A 25,593-nucleotide genomic window follows, 5' to 3' on the forward strand; every position below is an offset into this window, starting at 1 on the left:
AAAAATATTTCTACCATGACAAGTATTTCAGTAAGACGTGAACTCTTCCTCTTGGTTCTGAAGATCTGATGACTTACAGGCTATACTGTATTAAATTGTGAATTTTAGATGTTTTTGTTTCATAATTTGATCCAGATTATTTTTCTTTCTCCCTAGTTAACATTAATCACTTCCTGTGAATTTTCCTGTTATTAGGAAACAGATGTTCCATATTTATAATGAATTTTTTCCAAATGCTGACCAAGACTTTAGTACTTGTGGGATGTGTGTATATGTGCATACACGTTGGATTTTTGAGGAATTAGTTATATCAGAATTTGCAAATGAAGGCATAGATTTATTTACAGAATTAAACACATTTGTCCAAAGTTGGCCATTCTCTTTGATATAGTTTAGTATTATTTAGCTAATGCAAGCTTCTGGCATAAGGGTGCTTTGGAACTGTCTTAGGACAATGTACTTGCCAAAATACAGAACAATACAGCAAAGAATATGTAGTTAAAGTGTCCTGTACTTTACTGCTCTTATTTTAACCAAAATGTGCTCTTTTTTTAAAGCCATTGTCTCTTAACTATATAAAATGCTTTCATCTCTCTATATAACATGAATTAGTGCTCCTCTGTGCAGAGCAGGGTGCTAGACAATTTATGAACTAAAACTACAAATAAGATTGGACCCTTGAGTCCTTCCCATCCAGAAGTGCAATGTATTCTGAAGTATCTGTGATAAAGGGAAGACAGTGGAAACGTAAAAATTCAGGGAGAGGAGTGCTTTCACTGAGCCAAAGAATGAGGGTATCCTTGGGAGAAAACATGGTATTCATGCCTGGTAGTAGTAGTAGTAGAAGAAGAAGGAGGAGGAGGAGGAGGAGGAAAGGAAAACTTCATTTAGGTCTAAGTTATTTACATAATTTTACCTGTGTAAAACACTGCATAAGCATGGCCATCATTTTGGTGGCTTCACTCCATTTGCTCACATTTCTTGAGAGCCTCCAGTGCACCACACCAGGTTGGTTACCTGATGTTGTATGTAAAGGTTTTCCAGTAGGAAATATTATAGAATCATGCTTGGAATAATAACCCATGTTGCACAAAATCCATCATCCCTTCATATACCTTACAAGCTTCCTTTCACCAAGGGGTCCTGTGGTTCAAAGAAAGAAGGGCTCAGAATCTGATCTTGATAGCTCCCATAATTCAGGTACCCTGCCACAATCACCTGGCCAGTGGGTACCCTGGTTTTCCCTGCTGTTAATAGCAATTGTTACAACTCCCCAGCTCCCTCCCAGGCTTTCTGAGAAGGTCAAAATGGGTGTGAACGGACTTTGACAAACAATCAAAAGCAAAACAGTTTGCCAAGAAGCATTGCCACAGCTTGTGAGGTTTAAACAAAACATGGCTGTTGTATATTATTTACTATATACTATATAAGTGAAAAGATGGTTATCTTAAAACTGCAAAAGTTTGGGGAATATATATAGTATGTGTTGATGATCATGAACTATAAAGAAGTCATTCACATTCATAAGAAAAATATCAAAATCCTACTATGTGAATGAACAAAGAATGAACAAAGATGAGAAACCATTAATAAACATGAAAAACGTTCATTCTCACTGTCTTAGAAATGCAAAATAAAACAGCACTAGCAGTACCAGTCTATGTGTAAAACATCAAGATCCTAGGTATTATTATTGGTACTTTTTGGTATTATTATTTTATATTATAAAAATCCCTTTTAAGAAAAACAAACACATAGCAATTCTGTTAGAATTCAAGAGATCTAGGGAAATAAGACAAAGGAAAGAAAACGCTAAAGCATAAAGATATCCAGTGCAGTTGTGTTTGTAATAATAAAAACTGTCAGTAACCTAAATGTCCAGTGTGAGAGGAGCGATTTAGTATTTCATGGCTTTTCAACATGACAGGAACTTAGACTACATGTAGAAGTATACAAAAAGATATTTAAAATTTAAAGTGAAATGAAGAAAACCATTAATGGCCACCATTTATGGAGTTTTTCTTAGTGGCATTTTGCTAGTATTTTCCTTTTTATCCTTACAACAACCATATGCAAAAGGTATTCTTAGTCTTATTTTATATTGCAGGCTTAGAGATAAACTGTCCAAGGACAAAATTCCCCCTAGACCTGTCCAACTCCAACACCTTACAAGGTTTATTACCAATGGCATATAAACTGAGGACAAAGTCATCTAATGATGCATCTGTCTATCAAAAGTAATAGCCAAAAAGAGATAGCAGCACTGCAATGGTGGGAATGTGGATGTATTCCAAAGAAACTTGCTATCCTTTAAAAGCTGCCACTGCCCTTTCAGTTGAAAGTGGGGGGAAAACACATTGAATGTAATAATTCAACTTAGTTTTCACTTGACTTTTTAATATATTCTTTTAAAGTGTATTAAAATGAGGATACATGTGTACTTCTTAAATTTCACATCAGCTGAGATGTTATCAGAATACTTCACCCTCAGGTTAGCCTCACCTTAGTTAAGAACATATGCCACCAGCTCCACAATTAAAAACAAAATTTTAGTCTGTGGATTAAGGATGGTGATCAGGTAGAAGAGTTTCTCCTGATGAACAGCCCAGACCAGCTCTTCCAGCCAGGAGTCGGTTGGTCTTCAGGTGGAGACAATGGGGTGGTACATACTATTTGGTTAAAGTAGGCCAGTGCACCTTTCAGGGTGTGCTGTGTCCTGAAACAGAACCCCTTGCACAATGGGGCAAAATGTTAGCATTTTGCTCCGATCTCTTTTACTGTTGGAGCTCAAGACTTCACTTGTGATTCTTTGACAAGATAGCATCCCCTTGCTTTATAAAATCAGTATTCCTGTCAGCATCTAATAACAGACAAATTTCTCTGGTGTGCTTAAAGCATAGCTTGGATTTTTTTGCAACTTTGACCCACCTTTGTGGAGCACTTACCATTTATAGCTAGAGTAGAGTTCTTTATGTGTGTCATAAACCCTTTTACATCTGTTTTGCCACTTGAGATATTATATCTGAATTTGCAAGTGAAAACAAATATACCTGTGGAGAACAGTAGCTGTATCTCCAGAGCTGGAAACATTCTCTAACATTCTTGTCAACCTTGTCCATTCAGGGTCACTCCTCATTTTGCAGGTGGGGAAATTGGAAGCACACAATAAATTAGGTGACTTGCTGAAAGTCACTGATAGTGACAACCAGGCCTACAAATCCAACGTTTATTCCACTTCTCCCCACGGTGCTTAGAAATATGCTTTTTTTTTTCCCTAAAGAATTAAAATGAGAGTAGAAGCAAGTACATTCAGGCAGATTGAATCTAACTGCTGTGGAAAATTAAAGATCTCCCAGGGCTATAATTTTATATTTTATAATTGCAATAAACCTTAAAGTAATGAGAGGAATCTTATAGGTTATCATGTACATTAAACAAGCCCTGTTCAAAGGAACTTCTTACAATGATGGAAACACTGAATACCTTCACTGGTCCATCAAGTAGCCACTCGAAATGTGGCCCATGTGACTGGGGGAGTTTTTAATTGTATTTAAACATAAATACTCACATGTGCTAGTGGTGGCTATATTGAACAGCACAGTATTAGACTTCTTTTTATTTTGTTTTTGCTTTTGGTGTTTTGAAACAAGTCTCACTGGCCTGGAATGTGCTGTGTAGATCAGGTTGTTCTCAAATTCACTCTCCTCCTGCTATAGTCTCCCAAGTGCTAGGACTATAGGTGTGTAACGCTATGCCAGACTTACTTTCTACATGTCCTTATGTTTTCTTGACATGTCTCTGTGGATGTTTCAACCTTAACCAGGTCAAATTAGAATTCTTGATTTTCTTCCTTGCTTGACCTGTTTCTCTCCCTGAGTAAATTAAGTCATCATTGACACAATTGCTTGAGTAAAAGTTCTGGGTTTTGTGGCTCACATCCAGTTCAGCCAATCTGTCTGTCTCCGGGTGCATCCACTCCTTCTCATCTCTACTGCTGCCATACTAGGAAGGTACCATCATAGCTCACCTAAATAACCAAGTGACTTCAGAATTGGTTACTATTAGCTGCTATTGTCTCTTTGGATCCCTACATATGGCCACCAAAAAGACCTCGCTGGACTCTTCATTAGGTCACTTTACCCCCTTCTTGTGTGGAAAAAAATTTCTTTAGAATTTAAACACTGCTTAAAATTATTGTATTTACTGCTTTCTGAATGTGTTTATTTTCCGTCTTCCATTACAATATAAGGGCCTCAAATCAGAAACACTGTTTACTTTATTCACTGCTGTAGCTCCTACATCTACCACCATGGTCAGCACGTAATTTGTACTCTGGAAACCTCTCAACAATAGCTAAGTAATGTTATTCTGTGTTATTATGGCAGAAACAGAGGAGATAGCAAAAGCCAAACTACAGACTTGTAATTTGGTTGTTAGTGACAGATGATGCTATGTCCCATACATGGGAAGAGATTACATGGATGTCTTTGCACTCTGGATACGGTAGGAAGGATGTGTGTTATGGCTAACTGCATTTACCTGTGGGTGGTAAACTGGGCCACAGTCTTGGTGCAATCTTTGGTGTGTGCTACAAAGAACTCTTTCTCTCCCTAGAGGTCTTCAAGTGTCCCAGATCTTGAAACTTTGTCTTTTCCACTGTTACAGGAGAGTGACTTCCTCCTCGGTCACTTTTCATAGTCATCTGAAATGGAGTTTAGATAGTAATGGAAAGAAACAATATAGTACTGCAGGAAAGAGATTGTGTAAACCTTCTCCAGGCAGCCAAAGATCTTTCAATGTGTCTTTCCTGCTGTTCCTTTCCACTGATTAGCCAAGACTGCTGAGTGTTGTTACTTACATGTGCTATCACTTAAGACCACATGCAAAGTAGAGTGAAGCCATGAGCTTGTTGGAGTTATGATCAATGCTGCCAAGCTCTGAATTGCTTTTGTACTGAGCAAAGCTAGAAAGTGATCATCTCCTTGGTACCATCTAGATTTGATAGCTGGAGTTAGGCTTGGAGGAGTGGCTCAAGTGGTAGAGTGCCTGCCTAGCAAGAGTGAGGCCCTGAGTTCAATCCCCAGTACCACCAAACAAACAAACATGAAACTAAAACTTGCTTTGTTAAAGTGCATATCTGGACACTCTTCACCCTGGTGTGTTTTTTATTAAGCCCAAGTTTATAGCCCTATCTCCCATCCTCCCAGGGCTATTCCAGCGTTTTCCTCTGCATGCCTTTCTTGAGCATCTGCTGTATTCTGAACACCTTGCTAGGTCTTAACAAGACAAAGATGAGCTACAAGGATAATTTTCAGCTTTTAAGGGTTCTGCAAACAAGTGGGCAGAGAGGCCAGCACATGAGAAACTGAAACATAGGAGCTACTTGCAATACCAGAGCAAGTACGAGGTGGGTGAGAGTAGATGACAGTGGAACCTAGTGGGCTGCAGGTATGGTGTAGTTGTTAAGAGTATAGGGTCCGGAACCAATTGACTGGGTTCACAGTCTGGTCCTGCTACTGACAAGTCTTGTGACCTTAGGGAACTGACTTAACTTCTGTGCCTCGGTTTGCTTACCTGCTAAAAGGAGCAATAAGATCTACCTTGTAAATCAGTAAGAGGATTCAGTGCTTGCGAAGCACTTGGGTGTAATTCCATAAAGAGCAGCTTTTGTTGATATGAGTAGCAGTGCTATGGAATTGTCAACTGAATTGAACTAATCCTACTTACTACTCTTACCAGAGAGTTGTCCCTAGGTCACTCCTGGGGGCGTTTAGGGCCTTGTAAAAGGTTTCTGTTCCTGAGAGACAAGAAGCCCACAGCGAGTGTTAGGAAAGGGGACAGGCATGAGGTCATGCAGGCTTTTTTAGATAAGGCTGAGGGGCATGACTGCCTCATAAAACCTGGAGGAAGCCACAGTAGGAATTTTCAGCAGGTTCATGCCTTGTATGTGAGACTGGGCAGCCATGCCCTGCAGAGACCTCCACCTATGCATTCTAAAGAGCATCACTGACTAACTGACCACCCTCCTTCCTGTGTGACTTAGACAGGCGCTCATGTGTGTGGATCTGACTTTGCTCGCTGAGTGTGGTTTCTTTGAGCCCATGGATTAATACAGTGAAAACGATGTGTTTTCTCAATACCTTTCAATTTGATTCTTCCTGTCTTAACTCCTTACCCTGCTAAGACAGGTTGTAGGGGATATCTAGCTTATGACCCCATAAGAGTCTGATGAAAGCGATAGGCTCCTCCCTGAGACAAATCACAAAGACAAGATTTTCCACAGACCCCATGAGAAGCGCCTCTCCCTTCTACCCTCATCATCAACAGATCCTCAGACACTTTGCCTCTCTCTCTCTGATCCCAGGCCTGTTTGTAGCTTTTGTATTCCCATCCCAAATTGTTTTAATTTAATTTGCTAGCACGTCCAGTAATTCTTCCAGCTGCCCATCAGTGCTGTTATCTAACCATATTATCATGAGAGCAGACTTGGATCATTTGATGGTTATAATTAAAACTGAAAGTAATTATCTTATTTTGAGCTGTTCAGATTTAATTGAGAGAATAATAGCTACGAGCATGGTCTGCAAGCAGACTGTCACCATCTGATAACCCCAGATAAGTGACTTAGCCTCTCTGTGCCTCAGTTTCCTCATTACACAGTGGGAATGATGATGTACTTACCACTTCCAGTTATGGTGAGAATTCATTGAGGCGGCAGGAACAAGAATGTCCTAGCACAAAGGAAGTGCTGTACAGTATTTGCTCTCACTACTTAATGATTTCCATTAAAAAGACATTATAAAATGAGTTAGTGATAGATAACTGAAAGAAGCAGGATAAGTGAACAAAATCTCCACATGAACTTGACTTGCTTTGGAGCCTTGCCAGACCCTGCAGTCTAAGAATGTATTCCTCAGACCTGTGCAGTCTAGTATGTCGGCACTACTGTCGCCTACTTACAGTATGGCTCTCCTGAATTGAGATGTACTGCATCTCGAAGAATTACCATGAAAAATAGAGACAGGAAAGGAAAGACAGAGATGTAGGTCAAAGGATACAAAGTAGCAGTTGAGCAAGCCTAGAGCCCAGCATACAACAAAAGGACCCAGTTAATAAAACTGTGTCATATTAGGGGCTTTTGTTAAGTAGATTTAGCTTCTCCTGTCACAAAGAAAGTAACTGGGATAGTAGCCATCTTAATTGGCGTCACTATAGTAACCATTTTACTATCTATTATCTATCTATCCCATAATGTCATGTTGTAAACCTCAAACATACACAATAAATTTTATTGTAAAATAAAAAAAAGAACAAAATATTGTAGCAATTTTATATGCACTACACATTGAAATGATAATATTTTGCATAAATCAGGTTAAGTTAAATATATTACTAAAATTAATTTCGTCTGTTTCCTTTCACTCTTTTAATGTGGTTACTAGAACATTTAATGTTACATATGTGGCTTGCGTTATGTTTCTCTTGAGTAGCACACCCTGAGGCTAACTATCATCAGTAAGACAGAACTTTGTGGTTACTTAACTGATGAGGTGACCAATGTTAGAAAGCCTGGGGTATCCCTCCTATCGTCCTTCCGTAGACAGGACCAGTAGTGGCTCCATAAAGCAGCCATGAGTTGGTGCTGTCAGAGGCGGTTGTGTGACCAAGGCAAAAGCAACAGCTACAGAGGCTTTCACTGACTTGGAGGGTTTGGATGAAAACACTACCATTTATAGTTATTCTGGTCTCAGACTTTGAGCACTCCCTGAAGTAGATGAGAGAATACACTCTGTTCAGGAAGTTGAAATATGTAGGCAAAAAAACACTCCCTACTCCATTAGGAGCCAGAAAAGGCTTTGTTAATCTTTAACTAAAAGAATAAATACTCAACATTATGGCAGTCACTTGGGATCGAAAGCACATCCTTTCCAAATATGATTTACTTACTGAATGTTTATTTAATTCTCTTTCAGATTCATTCTAACACTTAAAACTTGAAAACAGTGGACCACACAAAGTCTTACTGGTAAGTTCTCTGTCATTATTAAAACAAAGTGACTGTGTGATATTATTTTTGAAATGATATTCACACTTCTAAGTTAAATGTATTTCTACCAGTACTATGACTAGATGTCTGTTTGCACTTTTTTCCCCTCCAAAATGATTTATGATGTTTCCGTGCCTTAAAAAAAATGAGGCAACCCATGTTCTTTAGCTAAGGACATGGGCAAGGAAGAGATACATGACTGCAGTGCCAAATACTATTAAAATAAAAAGTTTTCTTTGTAATGGAACTATTTCCAGGCCCATGTTGATGGTCTGCTTGTTTCAGATAGTATCCAAAACAGCAAAGCATTACTTTGGCCAAAGAATTCAGTTCCTTTCAGTGTGTTGTAAGGCAAATTGGCTCATAACTACAATCTATTAACAATAGTTATTGCTCTGTTTTTTATTTCATTACTCGTCTCATCCAAATGTAATTGTAATGTAGTTATGACAGTTTTGCATTAGTAGAAAACATCCTTTAGAGCTAGGAAAATAATGTACTTTTTAAGTGGAAGAGTTTCTTGGGCTTCATGTGACACTACTAGCATTGCAGCCTGTACTGTTATTTGCAGTGTGTAGCAGTTAGTTTTTGTTGAGTAATAGACCACCCTAAAATTTACTTACTCAAAATGACAGTCATTTATTTATCTTCCAATTGTGTGGACTTGTGATTTGGGCTGGGCTCAGTAGTGTGACTCTTCTCTCATATTCTGCTTACTCCTTTTCTATCTGGAAATCCTTCTCATTTTTCAAGGCCACAGAATCTTCCCTTTTCCACATCATAGACTTACTCTTGCCATCTGCGGTCTCACTCACTCTGAACTTCTCCCAAGCCAAACAGTGCCCTCTGGGTTTGACCTCTTCTTTCACCTTAGCTAATCTTCCTTCCTCTGTTGTTTTGTTAGCTTTCTGAGAACAGAAGATTCCATATGGCTTTCTCATGGTCTCCAGAAGAGGCTTAGAGTGAAGCAGGTCCTTAGTCAACCAGTAAGCAGCCTGGACCATCCCACAGCTCGAGTCACACAAGACACCTGTTGCAATACAGCTTCGTATCATCCCTTCTGTCTAACCATCCATATTTGTTAGGTTTGGGGTAGGTCCCAGAATCACTCCCATGATTCTGATGTGATGCTGTGCAGCTGGCAACCACTTGTTATAGAAAGAACAAGAAATTTTTACAAGACTTGGGTTTGAGCACGGCTCTGGAACCTTCCAAATGCAACCATCCTGAACTGCAGTTTCCTCATCAAAATGAGAATGATATTTGACTTGAGGGTTGTGAGGAAGATTTTTTAAACGATAATGTATGTTTAAATGCTTTATAGACCACACAGTGTAATTTCAATGCATTAGTTGACTATGGATCTCTGAGTAGCCAGTGTTTTCAAAAGGGCAGTTACTTACATAGTGGTGGTAGAGGAATAGGCAGCAAGTGATTGAGTGGCAGTGGTGGAGTGATAGAATTAACAGCAACAGTAGTAATAAGTAGTGTCTGCTGATGTTTGAATGCTGACTGTGTGCCAGGCATTGTCTTGATTGCTTTATGTAGAGCTAATTCAGAGTTACAGGAAAATTCACCAGTTCACTTGCATCTGTACCGTTTTTATAGTACATTCTACCATTAGTGAATTATTTGTGTGGTTAAAATGTACCTGTCTCTGAGAGAAGAGCATTAAGCTATCAGCTATTAACAACTTCATGGTCCAGTGCAAGGTTCGTTAAAAGGGGGAGATCTTTTGATTTGGCCAAGGAGTTGAGTAAGGAAGAACACCAATAGTGCTAAAGAGACAGTAGGTATGGATGCCCAAGGATGGGTCAGATGGCATCCAGCTACCCAAGGACAGGTGGAATATGCAGGAGATAAGGCAAAGAGCAGGAAGGAAAGGGCTGAGGCATTTGCTGACTTGGTAGCCTGGATCAGGACTATTCTAGTCCAAAGCCACCACCCCTTGCCTACTTACTTGGTTCTTCCTCATAACAACTACCATAGCAGGTAGCATTTGTTAAGTGCTCTGGTCACCATCTGGTGTATTTTGATTGAGGTGATCTAGTCTTGGTACCTATTTGCTTTCACAGATTTTTGAGTGGCTTTGAAATATCCGTATAATACAGTGAGATTCAGAAAGATAAGGAAGGAAATGTGTGTGGATGGAAAAGTATGATGACGTCAGATGAGGTCCCAGTGTATGGAAGGAGCCTGTTTATTTGCCAGCAGGTCATTTGCCCTTGAACTTATGAGTAGTCAGAAGTTCTGTTAACTCAGAACGCACTCAGTTAACAGTTCGCCATGGCCAGAGAATAAAGCACCGCCATCGCTCAAAAGAAGTAAGGTGAATGATTCAGGACTTTGGAGATTTCTTTGGGGCAATGCACGGCATCCCTATAATAAATAGGGTAACTAGGACTATCCTCCATGTAGATACGATGTAAATAGGGTAACTAGGACTGTCCTCCATGTAGATACGATGTAAATAGGGTAACTAGGACTGTCCTCCATGTAGATACGATGTAAATAGGGTAACTAGGACTGTCCTCCATGTAGATACGATGTAAATAGGGTAACTAGGACTGTCCTCCATGTAGATACGATGTAAATAGGGTAACTAGGACTGTCCTCCATGTAGATACGATGTAAATAGGGTAACTAGGACTGTCCTCCATGTAGATACGATGTAAATAGGGTAACTAGGACTGTCCTCCATGTAGATACGATGTAAATAGGGTAACTAGGACTGTCCTCCATGTAGATACGATGTAAATAGGGTAACTAGGACTGTCCTCCATGTAGATACGATGTAAATAGGGTAACTAGGACTGTCCTCCATGTAGATACGATGTAAATAGGGTAACTAGGACTGTCCTCCATGTAGATACGATGTAAATAGGGTAACTAGGACTGTCCTCCATGTAGATACGATGTAAATAGGGTAACTAGGACTGTCCTCCATGTAGATACGATGTAAATAGGGTAACTAGGACTGTCCTCCATGTAGATACGATGTAAATAGGGTAACTAGGACTGTCCTCCATGTAGATACGATGTAAATAGGGTAACTAGGACTATCCTCCATGTAGATACGATGTAAATAGGGTAACTAGGACTATCCTCCATGTAGATACGATGTAACACCTGAACATAGTCCAAGAAAAGCCCTTCCAGTCCAGGTTTGCATTTCTCTGTTGGCCTTGCTTAATCCAAAGATAAAATTTAATAGTTTCAGCTAGAATAATAAATACATCTATTCATATCACCCCCCCTTTTCCCTCCATCCTCTGATGCTGGATCTTGGCATTTGGCTGTCGACCAGATTTGGCACCTGAGTTGAAATCCCTTTTCCAAAAGAATAACAAACAACTTTCTGCCAGTGCTCTCTGTGAGTTCTCTATCTCTTGACTCCCAGTCATTCTAGCTTATGATTCGGTCTGGAGAGTGCCTTTTCAATAGCCAGAGTTTACACTGACCCTGTCTTCTCTGACCTGTGTGTCCCTCTTTCCTTACACTCACAAACTCTTCTGTTTTGAGCCGTAATCCTAAGCCATTTCTTATATTGGAGAGTTCAGTTCCTTTGGGGGACAGTTTGAGAAGCTCACGGGCCTTGACTCCAAGTACTTGTTTGATGGTAGCCAACTATAAACTGTGCTGTTGAAGAGTCTCTAGGTTTCTGTCCATGACCTAAATATTCATTACAAGAGGTAGCATCTGCTTGGTGGCAGTACTGGTAAGATGAACTGTTGGTGCAGGGGGTAATACAGGAGTCATGTTAAGACTCGACTTTTCACAGGAATTTCATAGGAAGAAGTAATTTTAATTTAGTCAGGGTTATTATCAGAAAGGAGCCCAAAATTCCACAAAGACTACCCATGAAAGGAAAATTCCTCTGGAGCTTTGTTTTCTTCAGATCAGGTGTATTAGTTTGAATTATTTTGGTTGTAATCAACAGATATCCAACCTAGTTTCTTGGCTTGCATGACTAGTATGTTCAGGCTTAATGGCATAGCTATATTGAGACCGGCATAGCTGTAGTGAGAAAGCTCAAAGGGTACCATCAAACCATTCATATTCTCTCCCCCTCCATCCCTCGCTCCTTTCCCACTCTCCTGTTCTTAGCTCTGTCAGCTTCATTCTCAGGTACACTCTCCCTCACATGGTGGCACAGGTACCCATCAGCATCAATCACTGTTCTCAGAGCCATGGATCTTGGTGTAAGAGTGACTCTTTTGCCATAGTTCTAGACACAGTACTAAGGAGGCATCATGATTGGCTCAGTTTGAATTCTTGCCTGAATCAATATGGGCGGAAGTGGGCAGTAGACAATAAGCAATATCTCTTTGACTGGGGCTGTTCATGTGTCCCTGAGAGATGGCAAATCCCACGAGCATCACATGGAATGGGTTCTCCATGAAAAAAAAAAGAAGAAGGTTTTGTTGCCAGAGGAAGGAAGGAAGGAATGAGAGGATTCCAAGCAGATAAAATTTGTAGGTACCAATGTGTACTGATTTAGAAATTCTTAATTTGGAGTCCATTACATTTAAAAGGTTGAAAATTAGATTCAGCCTCAGTGACATTGCTACCTACTTCAAGTATGCTGTCATAGTCCAGACTACAAATAGTGAGCATGTGGTTGGGGACAAGAATGAATTACCCCACTGTGGGACTTGTGGGTAGCTCTTGGCCTCAGGACCTCATGGCCAAGAGCTCAAGGATCTACAGCAGTCATTCTTAACCTGGAGGCAATGGTTGAACCTCACTGGGTTCATGAACTTTCCATAATTATTTGTTGAATTGTATGTGTACACCTTGCTACCAGAAAAAGGAATTGTGCTTTCCATCATTTTCTTGTGGGAGTCAGCTGCTCCCATGTTTCTGAAGAACCACTGCTTGACTTACTCTAATTGTTTTAGATTTGGCTAGCTTAGTCGTATGCATTTGTCTCTGGCCTTGGCTCAGCAAGTGAAATCTAGCGTCCATGGTAAACATTGCTTCCGATGGAGCAGACACAGTGATGTCAGTGGCTGAGCATGTTGCATTAAATTATATGTTGAGGTTTTCAGGCTTATAGCTAAACTTTTCACAATCAGAGTTGCCATTTACCTAATGCCAGGCTCTGTACTAAGTGCTTTCTGTGCAATATCAGAACTATATACTTATGCACATGACTGTAATTCTGAGAACCTCAAATCTGTTGTAGTACAACCTGCAGGAACCAGCTTCCAGCTGTTTCTCTGGAGATACAAGATGCATACTCTTTTTCCTCTCACCCCTTTCTGCTTTTGGGGGTCCTCCTCTCTCCATCTTCTACCCACAGATAATTGGAAAATATTGGAAGAGACCGCTAAAATCTCTTGATCATGCAGTTCAGTGGTTTTCAAACTGCTCTTTGGTTTTCTCATTCAGAGACTCCTGAGCAGGAAGGATGGGCAGGAGCTTACACCTTGTCCTGCTTCAGTCACAAATGTTCTGCAGAACCCACTCATCTATGAGGATAAAACAGTTCAGGATTTGATGTCAGACTTGGTCGAGCACATGTAATGATGACCCTACTTACTTACCTACCTGTGTGACCCTGGACAAGCTGCCTAACCTGTCTGAACTACGGTTTCCTTTCTGTCAAAGGAGATAATAATACTTGCCTCATGGAGTTGTCAGGGGACTGAATGAGGTAATGTCTGTAAAGCCCTTGGCCCAGTGCCAAGTCAATGCTTTGCAAATGTTAGCTGTAACTAGAACATTGTATGGCATGCTCGTGAGACATAATTAAGCCCAGCTTTATTCGTGTTTCCCACTGTTCCTTTCAAGTTTATTCAGTGAGGTGTGCATTCCCTCATTTACTGGCTACTCTTAGGTCATGAAAAGTCTGAGGACCACTTAAAGTCAAACACACCACACACATACCATTCTCTCCCCCTCTCCCTCCCCTTCCCCTTCCCTCTTCTGCTCCCTTTCCTGCTCCCTCTCCTGTGCACTCCCTCTCTCCCTTTTTTTTCTCCCTCTCTTGCTCTCTCGCTTGCTCTCCCCTTCACCTGTGCTCACATGCTCATTTTGGAATTTTCAGTGCCCTCTAGTCTATTTCCTCACATCCTCCAGGGAGGGCTGCTTCCTTTTCTAGCTGCCCACTGCTTTGGGTCTCTTCAGGTGCTGAGAGAGGAAAGGCACAGCAAGTCCTAGCCTCTGAGCTGGCTGATGGAGGAAGGGGGCCTCTTTTCTTCTGGTTTCTTGCTGACTTTCTCTCGATCAGGTAGTGCCCTCTTCCTGCCAGCTGTCACTGTCCCTCGGCAGCTTCTGGTCTCCAATCCAGCCCTTGCACGGGATCTCTCTTGCAAGCCCACGCACTTGTGAGTAGTATCTGTTCTGAGGAGACCCAGGCTGGCTCCCAGGTGCTCAGGGTGTTCACAGTCTTTTAGCTCCCACTGGGGCAGGGACAAAGCTGGTATTCTGCTGTTGGGATGGGGCAACCCCAATGCCCTCTCACATTTTAGTCCCTCACTCAGGAAAATGTTAGACCACAGTGCCGGGACTCTGGGAGACACATATCAAACCATCCCAAGGCTGCCTTTGAAGCCCATTTCTTTGGGCTTAAGATGAAAGACCATCTACCTCTGTGATGATAGGAATCAGGGCATTTCCAAGGAGTCTTCCTTACAGAATGCTCGCCTCTTTCCACTGTCCTGACCTGTTGATATCCTCCTATGGATCTCCTATGGAGTGCCAACTAGTTGACCTCTCAAAATTGTCTACGTTATGGTCCGGGCCTTCACTTTGGAATTTCCCATCTGGATGCTACAGTGGAAACTTCCACTTTAGCTTCTTGTTACATTAACTCTTAAACCTCGACCCCCTACAAGAAATTCCCTTTCAACACCCTGAAAGAGGTTCTTCATCCTGTACTTGAAACCTATCCAGGCGTGGGGAGTTCTCTCCCTTCCAAATCAGCCTGTTGGATTTTCACACAATCTGGATTTGTTGGAAAGGTGTTGCTCCTACCTAGCCAAACCGTACTTCCTGTAAGGTTCTCTTTGAGGAGGTCAGAAGTGTGTGTGTGTATGCATGCATGTGCATGCATTGTCTGAGAAAATGGGCCTGGGCAGCAGGTTTTCAAAGAGAGACTCAGACAGCCTGTTCTCATTGACCACATGAAAGCCTTTGACCTGTGTCCCTGGGTAGGTTTTCTCTACCTGCACACCATAGTGCACTTGCTATAACCTCTGCAGTGAGCTTGTGTGTGTTTGGAAACTGCTCAGTCACTGTTTCTCACGCTCATGACCCTGATATGGTTTCTCTTGATCTGAGAGCCAATTGGCTGTGCATCATGGGAGCTTCTTGGTCCTGGTTCTGTGCAGTTTATGAACTCAGCAAAATCAATCCTGGCAGAATGTGCTCCACCTCACTCCCAAGACTCACCCTTCCACCTTTTCTGTAACTTTTCTTTAATGCTCAGTGTCAGCCTCCCTGCCAACATGACTTGTCCTTTACACGTTAGGCCACTATGACAATGAGTTCTGAAACACTGAAAACCCTCTCCATTTAGGCCCCCCACCCTCACTCAAATGAGCACATGACACATTACTAGCAAGGTGGTGAGGTCAGCTAAAGTTGGAGTCACTTTGGGGACAGTGGCCTAAGAATGTGCTAAATGCATTTTGGGTAGCTGCCTCATGGACGAGTTCTCTCAGCAATTCCCTTTCATGAATTCAGATGTGAACCATGTTATTTCCACTGGCTGTTGACAGATGTTGGTAGATGTAGTCCCCGCACCTCTCCCCTCCTGGAGCCTCATCACTTGAGCTTTCTGCCTGCTGATGCTGGAGTGAAGAGCTCAGAAAACAGAACTAGTTCCCTGTACACTTCTTGTCTTCTTTTGACCTGAAAGCATATAGCACTTTGTGTTTGGTCCCTCAAAGCTCTGGAAACATATGCAACACCTAACATGCTATTACCTGAAACATACTTTCTATTTATGTGTATTTTGCACCAGGAAGGTGGATAGTACAGGCAGATAGACTAGAATTCAGATCTTCCCTCAGCTACCTAGACACTCTAAACAGTGTCCTGACCTCTCTGAGCCTCAGTTTCCTCATCCATCACATGGGGATAATGTCATTTGCCTGACAAGATAGCCATTTGAAAGGAAACAATGCATGTAATGAACTCAGTACAGTGGCCTACCTTGTAGTGTATGTGCAATAAATGGTAGCTGTTATTGTTTGCATTTGACTAGTGTGACAATCTCTAAAAACTTTCATAGGCTTATAAAAAGTAGCTCAATTCTCTAGCAACAAGCTTTCTTTAAATCAAATAGAAATTTGAGAGAAAAGTAAAAATTTGTACAGCCACCTGCTTCTATAAAATGCACTAGTTCTTTATAGCATGACATGTGCAGAGGCAGTGTGTCACAGGGACTGAGAGAGAAATAAGGCTTGCCCTCCCAGCCTTGACCCATCGTTAAGTATCTGTGTGACCTTGGGCAAGTCTCTTGCCTCTTAGTCTCAGTTTATGTGTCAGTTAAATTGGGATAATGCCACTTAATATTATATCGAGATGATTACATGAAAAATCTATATGACGTCCTTAGCACAGATGTAGCACACAATAAGTTCTCAAATAATGATGGCCATTATTTTCCCAACACAGTATTATCTCCATCTCTCAGATAAGAATTTGAAGAACACTTTTCTTCCCTGTGATAAATGGCTTCATGAAGAGACTTTTGTATGTAAGAAGTTGTTCTCGGTGTTTTGTTCAAGAAAGAAGAACGTATAGTAGTTGGTTGGCTTATAAATATCAAACTAGTACATAGAGAAATTAACCAAATTTCCATATTTTTAGGCCTCACCTCATTTCATTGTTAAGATTTGGGTAAGTAATTTGGCCACCAGATTAAGAGAAATTTACATATTAGTTTTTCAAGGACTGTGAATATATGCAATCATAGATTTATTTTAAATTCACATGAGTTTATTTTACTCTTTCCAATAAAAAGAGAGGTGTCAATCCAAAGAGGTCTAAGTAAAGGGATGTGATCCACTATGGGTGGAAAAGGAAAAAACAAGGCCTGAGCTACTGGGTTGACCCAAACTGGGGACTGAGGTTTGGCTAGGCAGGTGTAGAGAGCTGCACCACAGCAGAGATGGGATGCCAAGCAAGGGAGTTTGTGGCATGTGTCCCTACTAGCATTTCGCCTCCAGGACCTGTCCCTGGGCAGTAGTGGAGCCCAAGCATGTGGAGCTCCAGCCCCACCCCCACCCAGTCTTCCTAACCACATACCCATGCTGTGCCAGAGTGGGGGGGGGTGTACAGTGAGGACTACAGCGTTACTGGTTGGAGTGGGTTTTGTAGTGTTTGTAACCTATGCCTGACCATCTTTGGTGAATGAATTACCCAGGTGAGCAAGAAACCCACTCTTGTGTGGGCCATTCTTAAACTCTTCCTGGGTAATAATCCTTCTACATGGGGGACATAAAGGGTGGCCAGTCAGTCAGCCAAAAAAGAAGAAAGCAGTGCAGCCTTGAGGAGACAGACAGGTCAATGGCAACCAGCAGACTGCTTCAGTTGGTTGCTCAGCAAATATCTACTGAGCACCCGCCATGGGCTGGAGGAAGAGGGAGACTGCAGACTGCCACCCCTTGTGCACTTCCTTCCCAGGTTCCTCAGTGCATCCCCTGAGGAAGAGACTGAACCCCGTGTCCTTAGAAATACTGTTGCCATCATTTTGTGAACAAGGCTTGCGGGGACTACTCACCTGTCCACTCCTCAGGAGCAGTGCCTACCAGGGAGCTAATAGCAGTTATGAAGCTTAAATTTCACAGCCCTTCAGTGGCACTAGCCCCCTCCCAGGCCCTGTTGCTCCTCTGCCATTCCTCATTTTGTATTGTTATCTAAAGAGGATCCTCAGAATTGTGTTAGAACCCATAAAAGTTGGGTCTAGGCTTCTCCTCTGCCCTGCTGTGTGGTCACCAAGAAGTTGAAACTCAGTTTGCATCTCCCAGGAACAGGCTTTAGCCCCGTGTGTGTGTGTGCCTTCTGTGGTTTAGACCTGAGCTCCCACTGGGGAATCCTGACCCTGAAAGGGAGTGGAAAGGGAGGTCCAGCCAGGAACTGCTGTCTGGGCTCCTTCCTGGCCACCAGACACAGTCCACAGCATGGAAAATGGTCCTAACCATCCCTACAGGAAGGAAAGGCCACACTCTCAGACCTCCAGTGGCTTTGTGGTTGCTCAGAGAGAGGCCCTATGAAGGAGGCAGGGTGGGAGCGAGCATCAGCTGACTAAGATAGACCCAGTGGAAAATTCTCCTTTAAAAAAAAGAAAGAGAATAATATCTTTGAAGCTGTATCAGCTTTGGCAAAACCCTAGCTCTAATCTCACATCTTAAGAGAATGGCTGGCCAGCCCACAGGACTGTGCTGATGGTTTCCCTGCCCACTAAATTGTGTCCTCTGCCTCTTTCTGCTCAAAAGTGCTGGAACACTTTGCTAATCAGTCAGGGGGAATGCATCGAGAAGAACGGGAGGAGGTTTTGGCCTTTTTGTACATGAATTTCTTTGGAGCACTATGCCAAAATCAGTGTGAAATGCTGATCAACTCTGCTCCCTGGAGGAGAACTAGAGAATTGTTTAAACTGAGCCACACAAGGCACCCTCCGAGTTCTCACTGAGTTTCTGGAAAGACTGTCTGTCAGCTTGGGATGAGAGGGGCTTGGTCTCTGTGGTTTTCATTTTTCTTTTTTCCTTTGCCTTGAGATCATTATTTTAAAATCAGGGTTTGATACTCATGTATGCAAAGAGTAAAATGCCACCAGGTTTAGGGCTCATACCTATTAAATCTACAGTGAATGTTGACCAAAAGCCCTGCACCAATACTAGTTATAGCAAAGCCTCATGAGACTGCACGTCCTCTCTTTCCTTGAGGTTGTGGCTGTGAGGTAAAACCAACCCAAAACCGGAATTTTCAGCCACAAGCTGGATATCTGTTAGAGGTCCTAAATTATAAACTTCTGCTGTGCTGCCCACATTGCTATTTTGATTTAGCCTTGCTAGTTTAAATTGCTTGCATCTTTTCATTTACACTTGTTACTGACAAATGCCAGGACAGGATGAATCTTTGTCACGTTAAGTAGTGGTAATTCCACTATTACTCCTATACTTTTTTTTTGCCATCCTTGGGTGTGAACTCAGGGCCTCGTGCTAGGCAGGCACTCTACTTGCTGCCAGCCTCTCCTACACTTTTTAAAGAAAAATGCAGATCAGAATCAGAGAGATAATAGTTGCAATATAACTACCTTCCCCCATGTTTCATCTTCTGTTAAATATGAGCTTATCTTGATACCTTTATTAGTCCTTTGTAAATTATCCAAAGATTTGATCCAATTATTTAGCTTCTGTTGTGTCCTCTGTAAATAAAACCTTCATAAGAAAAAGCTCATCTACTATCTTTTTTCAGCAAGTGGTATTTGTCATCCCTGGATGAACATGTTTCTTCATTATTTAGGATCTTTATCCTCTGAGCAGAGGGCATAATCATAATGTTTATATTAATGATAATTTTAATGGTTTTTTTCTTCTTTCTCTTCTCTCAGAAACACTTGAGACACACTTAAGTATTTGAGGACATGACATTGTTAAGAGGTTGTTCATTACTCATACATCAGATAAATTGCTTCCTTAAAAGGAAGATATGAATGGAAAAGAGTAGACATCTTGTAGGTTATTGTGAGTTATTTTTTAATATCTTACAGAGGCTTCTCATAATTATTGATAATATTCTTACATATCTTGTCTACTCTAGTTTTTCACTTCATGCAACTTTTATGTAAGAAAAAATTTTGCCAGTATCATGTTTGCTTTTTGCCTAGAGTGTGTAGAAACCAATGGCCCTAAGCACCAAATAGATTTATTTGAGATGGAGATAATGTATTTCTCCCAGGACTAGTTTTTGGACTTCTCTCTCCTCCCAATTCACTTTGATGAACTCCAGAGGTGGCACTAGACCCTGGAGAGCTGAAATTCCTTCTGGACCAGAGTCCTAAGAACAGCTGTCTGGTTTTCTTTGTGAACACCCATCTTCCTTGCCTGTGGCCACAATCACCACCCCTATTATTTGGAGAACACGCACACACACACACACACACACACACACAGCCATTAATATTCTTCTTTCTTGGGCATCTGTGCCCCAAGGTAAGTACTTTGTCCCTTAGTATCATGGGAAATTGATTCCAGGAACCCTTCCCTGCCCCCTGTGGACACCAAAAGGTATGGATGCTCAAGTTGCTTTTAAAAGTGGCTTATAAAAAATGTATTTGTACATAACTTATAGCCATCCTCCTGTAAATCATCTCTTGATTACCTTTAATATCTATTATGATGTAAGTGCTCAGTAAATAGTTGCTGTGCTGTGTTGTTTAGGAAATAACAACCCTCTTCCCAGAAGTCCATCCTTGTTCAGTACAAATGCAGGGGTTTTCCCCCAAATACTTTCAATCTGAGTTTGGTTGAGTTCACAGATGTGGAAGCCATAGATGCAGAGGGGCCCCTGTAATGTGAGATGAAACTGAAGATGCAGCAGAGGCCCCAAACTCTTCTCCTATGTGCCCCAGCTGCAGCCACACCAACTCATTTGTCTTTTGCTAGAACCAGTCTCATTCCTGTCTAGCTGGAGCACTCCCTTCAGGTACTCTGGATCACACCAACCTGTGTGTTTCATATCCCTTCCACATTCGGTATTATCTTATGACCCAGAGCAGACACAATGAATATGTACTAAAAGAATGAATGAATGAATGAATGAATGAATGAATGAATAAACAAATTCAGGGTCATGGGAAGAGCAACACCTTTTGTAACCAACTTTAAGTTGAAAGCTATAGAAATAGCAATGCAGTACGGGTTTTTGTCTTTCCAAATTAAAGTATATTATAGCAGATCAATATACAAAGCAAGGTAGGTTCCCTGAGGTGGAATAGACACTTATCCCTTGTTGGACTACCAATTGATAGCTTTTTAGAAAAAAAAAAACTAATAAAATATCAACAACCTTAATTCTTTTAAGCAGTAAAATTATTAGTAAAGAAATTACTGAAGAAAAATAATAGGTAGTTAATAGGGGATTCATTTTAGGAGTATAGCAAAAATTCAAAATACCTCAGGATTCTGTAATAAGGAAATGCTTATGTTCACTGCAGTCATTAACTGTTACCATTATGCAGAGTTGTGTATATCCCTTTGGTATCCTTGCCAAAAGTGCATACCTCATATCTCATCAGCAAGAAACATCTGACAAGCCCAAACTGAGCCATTCTACAAAATAACTAGCCCTGACTCTTAAAAAATACCAATATTGTGAAATACAAAGAAAGGCTCAGAAAGTATCCCAATGAAAGAAGACTAAAGTATATGCAGAAATTGAACATGGTATATAATTTTGTATTTGTTCTCACTGTAGTGGATGTTGTTGGTATAATTGCCAAAATATGAGTAAGGTTGTGGATTAGATAATAGTAGTTTATCAGTGTTAATTTCCCGATTTGAGTAATTATAGTGTGTCCATATAAGTACCTCCTTATTTGTAGGGAATACACACTAAAGTATTTGGGAGTAAAACAACTTCATATCTCTCTTCTCCCTCCCTCCTAGAGTAGGTGGGTGCTCAAGTAAATGCAGAAATATATTGACATTGGAGGAATCCAAAGTTAGATGAGAGGATATGAGAGACATCTTTGTTCTATTCTTGCACCTATTCTCTAACTCAGAAATAAGTTTGAGCCATTCTTAGTGTTCACGCCTGTAGTCCCAGTTCTTTGGGAGACAGGAGGATAACTTGAGTTGAGGAGTTTGAGACCAGCCTGAGTAACATTAGCGAGACACCCCCCCATCTCAAAAAAATAAAAAAACTTTAAAAACATGGTGCTTATGAACTCTTTATTATCACATAGAGAAGTGCTTTTGCTAAAAAGGAGCAAAATATAAAATTGTGCTTTCAACTACGTTAGAAACTCAGGGCTGGTGAAATGTGTTAAGTGGTAGAGCACCTGCCTAGCAAGCTTTGAGGCCCCAGTGCTGCAAAAAAAATTTTTTTTAAAGGAACTCATAAAGAAGAGATTAGAAGAAAATATATCTGCATGTCAACTTTTGTTATCTTCTATCTGCTTTTATATTTTTCACATTTTCTCTAATAGTACGAATTTCTTGGAAAATTAGGAGAAAAAGCTTTTTAACCTTGGTAATGCTCACTCTCACTGAAAGGTGTGAGTGAATCTCTGTGTCATTATCATCACACCCTCCATTCTACTAGGATGCCACATCTGTATGTGTATATGTGTATGCATACACATACATGTTTTTAAACTCTCTCTCTCTCTCTCTCTCTCTCTCTCTCTCTCTCTTAGTGATACTTTGAGGGGAGAGTTAAACAAGATGATCGCATAATTCACTTCCAGCCTTAATTTCCTTGCTTTATCTTCAGTTCCTTAGGAATCGGTACCTCTGTGATCCAGACAGTGTACCAGGTATTGAATACCTAAGGATGGATAAGCACCCAAGTCCCTCTTCTAAGGATGTCCACAGTCCACAGGATAGACAGATCAGTGACTAGGATCATGGGCTGTGTAGCATTTCCTGCTGTGGACAGACTTAGGAGAGGCATTGGTCTCTAGACCTAGAAAGTTAAGTGAGATCTTCCATTCACAGAAGGATAGTGGAGCATTCTAGGCAGAATGTTCCAGCACAGCTAGGGAATGTTCTCACCATGGCCCACTGGAGTGCCATTTTGGAAACCCTGGCTAAAGAAGTGAGAGTCTTATAGCATCTGGGAATCTCCCATTCCTCAGGGTCTGTTTTCCCAGGTAGAGAAAGGAGGAATTTGGCTGCAACTAGAAGGGGGTGCTTTCTGGAATTATGCGGAAAGCCCTGATTGAGCCCGATGCTCCCATCTGTAGACTCTTTGTGGGGATTTGCCTGATTGCCCCCACCAAGGAAAGCAGATGCTGCATAGACAGGGAGTTTGCTCATCACTAACATACTCAGTTGAACTGCTGGAATTGCTTTATTCATTTGGAATCATAAAACCTAGAGGCTATGTCTGCCTGGCAGTGTGTGTGTGTGTGTGTGTGTGTGTGTGTGTGTGTGTGTAGATAGATAGATATACATATATAGATATAGATATAGATAGATAGGTATATAAAATTCTGGATCTTTATATACATATGAAGATCCAGAATTACCCTAAAGCAATGCTGTTGTTGAGCAATATGCTCAAAAACAACTCATCTTTGATCCATTTGCATAAGCCTGTTATCCATCCTTATCCTGTTTGGTTTTTTTTTTTAATCCACTGTGCAACTAAATCAATAGACACAGAACAGTGGCTAAGAATCCTACAACTGGGTTAGGTTGGATTCCTCTCCATTTATCTTGGGACCTCTTTTAGCTGTCTTAAAGCTACCTCGTGGGTTGTTAGGAAAATTGATGAGTCTATGTAATTTGAGGGCATAGCACATAGTAAGCATTCAGTAACCACCAGTCATTATTCGTAAGCATTGATTGGCACAGCACAGAGAGAGAACATGAGACTTTCAGTCAGGAGATGTTGTTTCTAGCCCTATCTCTGTCAAAGATCCTACATGTGACAGGAAACTGAGCTGCAAAGAAGTTTTAGAAACTTCTTAGTATCAGGCTGGGAATGTAGCTCAGTGGTAGAGCACTTACTGGTGTACACAATGCCCTGCCTTGATCCCCAGCACCATAAGACAGATTTTAAGATAGTAGTATCTTTTCTAATTTTCAGAAACTTAGAACTAGAAAGTCATAAAAGGCCTAAATTTAATGCCTATAAGTTAAACGTTCTCCCATTCATTTTAAAAACAGGAATAATACTCATTTTGAGAATAAGGTAAGCCTGTGGATGTCAGCCTGTGGCACAGTATCTCTGGCAGCAGCATAAGTCCTCATAAGTCCCTATGTACTAGCATGATTATTGTGGACTCCCTGTTTATCTTCTCTCATTTACTGTCTGGATAGAGGCTTGTCCTGCTGCTTACTGTCACGTCCCCACCATCTGGCATAGTGCCTGACATGGGCAATCAATCAGAGTTCACTGAAACGACCACAGGAAGTATCTGCCTGTGGGTAGACTTTAGGCAGAGTCTGACTTGGAACACATACTCTACTCTAAGGCCTGGTTTTCCACCTGGTTCCATGTGGACTTTGTCTTTAGGCCAGTTGCTTCATTTCTCTGCACCTCAGCTTCCTTACCTTGACTGTGATCCATCAGGTCTTTCCCAGGCCATGAGCATCCTATGTACCCTAGGAAAAGAACCCATCAGTCTTTTGAGAAGACCCATGTTTGTGCTTGGGTGGCCACTAGGTGGCAGGGTTGGGCAACTATCAGAGAAAGGGAAGGAGTTTAAAAACAACCAAAAAACATTGGACTGATCACTGAAGAGGAGTGATCTTATAATTAGAAGCCAGTTGCCTCTGGTTGAGTTGGCTGCATCGCCTTGGGGAGATAGGGAGTTGCTCCAGGATTTGCATACGTGGACTTTGGCACCAAGTGTGGGTTAGAGCCCACAGCTCTGCTCACACCCACTAGGACATCAGACATACTGGAACCTCACAGGGCCCTTGTTCCAGCAAATGCATGTAACACACTCAGCAATTTTCCAGAGTGTTAAAAAGAGCTCCACACAGTCAGCGCTCTGAGGGCTGCTTCTGGGATTTGATACTGTAAAGCACCGCTTTTATGTGCCCTGCCAAGCCAAGTGCCAAAGCTTGCAGGCTTTGTGCCTTACTCTCTGTTTCACAAAGCCAGGTTTTTAAATAGCCCCTTAAATGGTAGAGTAGACAAGACACTGCTGCATCAGAACGAGGTTAACAGGCAGCCTAGAGTGTTTGGAGGGACAGCAGATCCCTGGGGGGATCTCCGTGGAGCAGATTCAGCACAGAGCAGAATGTTTCGTACGTAACTGGGACTTGGGGCAGAGTGGGAAAAGCAGACATTGTCTCAAAATGTTCCTTGCTGAAATTGTTCCGGGGAGGGATTTATTTGTTGCGTAAGCCATTGAGCATATCTGGATGTTATATTTGTAAGATAATTTGAGGAGTAACAATTAGTAGTATTTATGGCACACTTAGTAGCCAAAGCAATATACTCTATACTGCACGTGCCTTTTTTCCATCAATCCTCCCAGCAACCCTGGGAGCTAGGCATAGTCATTGTGCCCATTTCATACAGGAGGAAAATGAGATGCAAAAATATTGTAATAAGAATAGCCAGCAGGTATTAAGTGCTTACTACAGGCCAGGCATCATTCTAAGAGTTTGAAGTCCCTTTTCATGATAACCCTATAATGTAAATACTATTCCTGCCTTCATTTTACAGATGAGGAAACTGAGGCACAGAGAGGTTATATAGCTTTGTCAAGGCCACTTAGGAAAGGAGTGGAAAGATTAGAACACAAACCATGATTCCAAAGTACTTTTTATTTTTTTAACACTGTGCTGTACTGCCTCCCATAGTACTCTGTAGGCCTCACACTCTCCCCACCCAAAACAGTACCC

At 41.4% G+C, this 25,593-nt stretch overlaps 1 protein-coding gene across 3 annotated transcripts in view; it reads left to right on the forward strand.

Annotated features, from left to right (window-relative positions):
- Positions 1-25,593, forward strand: part of Gng12 (G protein subunit gamma 12) — a 118,623-nt gene that overhangs the window by 40,825 nt on the left and 52,205 nt on the right. For 2 of the 3 annotated variants that reach the window (XM_074079794.1, XM_074079793.1), the window contains exon 2: positions 7,974-8,026. The exons of the other annotated variant lie outside the window; for it this stretch is intronic. The gene's annotated coding sequence lies outside the window, so the exon portion shown is untranslated. The remainder of the gene's footprint in view (positions 1-7,973; positions 8,027-25,593) is intronic. 3 annotated transcript variants of the gene reach the window in all.

This window comes from Castor canadensis, chromosome 7 (genome assembly GCF_047511655.1).
Source record: "Castor canadensis chromosome 7, mCasCan1.hap1v2, whole genome shotgun sequence".
NCBI lineage: Eukaryota > Metazoa > Chordata > Mammalia > Rodentia > Castoridae > Castor > Castor canadensis.